Raw genomic sequence first — 5,087 nt, 5'->3', positions numbered from 1 at the left:
TCAAAATTCTTAGTGTTAATTAAATAAGGGCATATTAGCCATTTAGAAAATACAAGGTTAAGGGTGGCTTCGTTTACTTCATAATGTCTTGGGTTTTGTCTCATTAGGTATACCCCAATTAATCTGGGTATACCCCCGTCAAATCAGGTTTTAAAATCATCTTTAACTTTAATTTATATTATAGGAAAGGGTGAATTATTATTTTTTTTCACACAACAACACACGGGTAGAAAAACGTTTTTATTAAAATCACATCAACACCGAACTAAATCTTATTTTCTGGTTAATATTAAATCTTTAGAAAAATAGACATTTATCGAGGGAGCCTTATCCGGTTCCAACAGTAAAAAATATTAAGTTAACCCGGTTTAGCCATTTCATAAAAACAAACCAACAGTAACTGCCAAAACACCCAAATCACTTGGCTCGGTTGTCATCATATCTCTACCGTTGGATTTCCCGATATCCAATTTCAAAATTCCATTATCTAATGTTTCTAAACGGTGTGGCTACGATGTGTTCGGGCCACATATTTCAACTATGTGGCCCATCTTAGTATCTTGACACGTTAGAGTTTTTTTTTCCAAAACAGTTTTATCAACTAACTTTTTATCTTAACTTCTTATTTTTTTCTCAAAAAGATAAAGCAATTACGGGAATTTAGAGCGGACATCATTTTAATTTGTGTATGTGTCAAAATATTAAGAGGGACCACGTACAAAATATATGTGACCCGACCACATCTTAAACAAAGCGGATTCTAAAACCATGGGTTTATGTACACCTTATACATGGAGGACGACTAAGATTATTTGGAAAACCGAAACCGCATCACCCGAAACTACATTGTCACCCGTGAAACCGCATCACCTGCTCCACTGGTTAGATTCAGGAATCCTTGCTAGTTCTGTGACAATGTAGTTCCGGTTTTAATTTCCAAAAAGTATTGGTATGTGTACAGGGATAGAACCACGAGTATCAAGGAAATGGTCCAAAAGGAATAATGGATAGATGATCGGATTAAGTGGGTCTCGGAAGACCACTGAGAAATGGGAAGTGAACACCAACAAAATCAATCAATATAACAGACGAATGACCAATAATCATTAAATGCCATGCTTCATGCGCTATCTTTTTCGTTTTATACAAAGAAAAAACAATTTATTTTTGTTTCTAGAATCCCAAACAGCAAAGACAATCCAATTAAAAACCACACCCACAATTTGAACACAAACTATGGGCCAAACTTTCTCTATCTTAAACTTAACCCTATCTCTATATCATTCATCGCTTTCTCCAAACACATAATTCAGTTCCTAAACCATGGGCGTGTATGACTTACAAACCTGACAAAATATCTTATTCCCCACATCTCGCATCCATCCACACAGAAGATACGATGAAAATTACAGCATGGCCAACTGGAGGGTTTTAGTAGTAAATGAAACTAGATTTTGTGCTCGTGCTACGCACCAGGCGTACCCACAAACCATCTATCTTCATTTTTTGACTTTAACCGTATTTTTAGCTTGGTGTCTGTATTTTTATTTGGTTTCATTTCGTTTGGTGTGGCTCCTTAAGATTTAAAATTTTCTTAAGCCCGTCTCGCTTAAGATTTTTCATTTCGTTTAGTGTGGCTCGGTTTTGCCTCATCATCCCGATGAGTATTTGGCTCGGCTTTGCCTCGCCCCGTCCCATTACATACTTAGTATTGTTGATTTGGCTCGGCTTCGTCTCGTCCCGTCCCAATGCATACTTAGGATTTTTGATTTGGTACTGTGGCATTCCGCATCAACCTTTGAAATGTTTACCATGCATTATAAACAGCTAAAACCACAAAGTTTTATGCAAATTATAGAATTTCCATTTTTTTACACTGGCAATGGGTGAGCTCTATAAGCGTAAGAATACGTGTACGTGCTTTGTGCCTAAGACCATTTCAAAGGCATAACACGTGTACGGGTTTTGTGCAAGCATATAGATTTTGGGCTCGTACTACGCTTCTGGCGGGCCAGAAAACTATCTAATATCATTTTCTTTTATTTTTAACTATATTTTTGGTTTAGTGTGATGGTGGCTTCGCCTCGTCCCACCGTGCATTTTTATTTGGTGTCGTGGGGCTTCTCCCCGCCCCATCGATTAAGATTTTTGATTTGGCGTGACTCGGTTTCGCCTCGCCCGGTCCCAATGAATGCTTAGGATTTATGATTTGATGTGGCTTTGCCTCGCCTCGCCCCGTTCCAATACATTTTTGATTTAATGTGGCTCGGCTTCGCCCCGTCCGGTCCCGATATATGGTTAGGATTTTTGATTTGGTAAGCTGCACCTTGCTTTCTACCACATCGTTTTAAACGAATCATTTAGGATTTTGAATTGGTGTGGCCTAGCTTCGCTTCGCCCGTCACATAGGATTTTTGAATTGGTGTGGCTTGACTTCGCCTCGCCTCGTCACCTATCTCACTGCATATAGATGATGCACAATAAAAAAAAGATAATACTATGAAAATGTTCCTCATCTGTCATCGCTTGCATTTGTTATTAGTAATTTTAAATTTTTAATCTCATATATATCTTTCTTTTTTCATTTTTATTTATAGATGGACGGATCATCAGTTGTCTATTTTTGTTGTTTCGATTTCCGTTTGCTCTGAGCTTGCATGGCTGTACGGATTTAAGTTATGCAGCTTGGACTTGGTTAACTCCTTCATAAATTTTACTATAATACGATTTGACTTTTTATGATAAGACAGTTGGAAAGAATCAACTATAAGAGCCGTCAAATCACCTGTATAAAGAGATCAAAAAAAAAAAAAAAAAAAGCACCACTAAAATAGCATACACTCTTCAATTTGTTTTCTTATTCTGTGCAGTGTTATTGTCGGTAAATCATAGTATTGGATTACTCATTTATACAATTTTGTAGCTCATCGAATGCAAAAACCAACTGTTATGAAGTTGATGCAATTTCTGGCTCCAGGAGGAGTTAAAGACAACGTCATCATAAACAAAGATCCAACTCTTCAAGCAAGTATCTACAAACATCAACTCTTCCTTCAGCAGCAGCAAAACCAATAGATCCTCTTCCATCTCCATCCACAACATCGAGTTAGTGATACAACGCTGTAGTCATATTTGTATTCACAACACGATGTTTGACACTATAATGATCATATTCTTTAAGTATTCACGTTCGTATGCCCACCTTAGGCTTGAGCTGAACTGAATTCTCTTGCAAAAATGTTCATGTGTAAGATCTAGGAGACCAGAGGTCCAACTGAATATACTGCAAAGCCTTGTTCTTGCCAATTATTGGCTTCATAGGCAACAACATCGTTGGATCTCGTTGTATTAGATCTTCATCCACATCAACTATTTGGGTGAATCTTCCATAAATACACCACTCTTGATGACATGAGTTGTACAGATAGCATGTGCATCTATCATGCATGTATTAATCAAGTGAACTGAATGTGCTTCCATACAAAACCTAAGTGCCCAGGAAGTAATGTCAAACCAACAATCAAAACTGGGAAATATGTAGAATCTGTGGTTGTTTTTAAATGATATTGGGTTAGTATTTATGCATCTAATATCATCATTTTAAAAAGAAACGTATATTAGACGTATAAACACTAACCCGGTTCAGTTAACAGATGTTCCTTCCTCTTCATACTGCGTAGAGCACCACCAATATTGTGAAGATCGTATTTCATCTTCTTCTGAACCCATTGCCATAAAGAAACCTATAATTTAACTGCAGTCATGTTTTGAAAAAATATAAGAATAAACTTGATTTTACACTAAAAAATGTCAATGGTGGCAGCTGATCACTCTTAAGGAAATGATAATATTTTTAAATTAAAGAAGTGATGAAACAAAAAGTTTTATAAATAAGAGCCACAGAAAGTGATTGTCAATAAACTTCTAACCCAGAGATTTATTGGATTCCGAAAATCACTCATGGTTACCATATATCAACACTACAAAGAAAATGTCGTGTACCTGGCTCATATCAAGTTTCCATTAGAATAAAATCCAATTTTTTTCAAACATGCCTGAGGAAGATTTTCTGTAATCACCTGCCTACGAATGAGACTCTGAGACAGCTACTATGACAGTACCTATGTTATCATGTAATTGCAGCGGATGCCTGTGACTGCATCAGGTAAACCTATAGATAATTGAAAAACATGGTTTAGCAAAATGATTCATAATTCCTAGATATTAACAGACCCATATAACCAAATATATCACGTACAACCATAAGAATATTACAAAAATGACGGTAGTGAGAGATATTGAGAGGATATGGAATCAACGAAATACTATTATTAGGTTCTCTAGTACCTCTTTGTTGCACCAGGTCCACAATCTCCACAATCAGCATAACCACCACCAAACTTAGGAGCATCTTGTGCAGTTTCAACCTTGAGAATACCAGAAAGATTCATCTTTTCTACCAAGTAACATGCTTATTTCAAAAGTCCATAGCTCAGTTCTGACATTCCATGGCTGGGTATATCATCTAGGATATCTCAGGGTAATTTGTGCAGACACAATTGCCTTTGGCGAACGATTGCACACTCCTTTCCTTTAAGTTCTACTTCTGGTTTTAAGAGATCAGCAGAGCTGCAAAAAAGAACAACACGTGATTTTCACTTCTTTTCTATACATTGATAATAAATGCTACAAAATCCAAACAAATTTAGATTAGGATGAATTTTGTTCTACTGAAGTTGTCAAGGATGACATGAGGATAAGCTTCCATTGTTTGTTGAACTCAATCCAAATTGTCCATGCCTAGTCTAAGCAAAAGACATTCTGACTTCAGTCACCACCGTTATATGATCTCTACTTGTGCCTGTTTTGATTATTGTTTTCCTGCAGCCACCAATAATGTTGTCCGTAGTTGTGACAAACAAACAGTCAATTGTTCACTGTTTGGCCATCAGTAGTAATTCTAGAAAGAGAAGGTAAGTTTAAATAGCCTCATGAAAATGTTATTACATAATCCATGACTTCCATAGGTATTGCTAATATGAACTTTGCAATAAAAGGAATTCTTGAACTTGCCTAGTTTCAAAATC

General features: G+C 36.5%; 1 long non-coding RNA gene across 1 annotated transcript; it reads right to left on the bottom strand.

Annotated features, from left to right (window-relative positions):
* Positions 1-2,876: 2,876 nt before the first annotated feature.
* On the bottom strand, positions 2,877-4,834 carry LOC113334223. The gene is made up of 4 exons (XR_003352655.1): positions 4,348-4,834; positions 4,003-4,171; positions 3,638-3,754; positions 2,877-3,544 (listed from the first exon to the last, which is right to left on the bottom strand). It is a non-coding gene; the product is annotated as an uncharacterized LOC113334223 (long non-coding RNA).
* Positions 4,835-5,087: the final 253 nt, after the last annotated feature.

The sequence above is a fragment of the Papaver somniferum genome, unplaced genomic scaffold, assembly GCF_003573695.1.
Source record: "Papaver somniferum cultivar HN1 unplaced genomic scaffold, ASM357369v1 unplaced-scaffold_135, whole genome shotgun sequence".
Taxonomy (NCBI): domain Eukaryota; kingdom Viridiplantae; phylum Streptophyta; class Magnoliopsida; order Ranunculales; family Papaveraceae; genus Papaver; species Papaver somniferum.
Note: the sequence above shows the minus strand (reverse complement) of the source record. Positions and strands in the feature narration are given on the sequence as shown.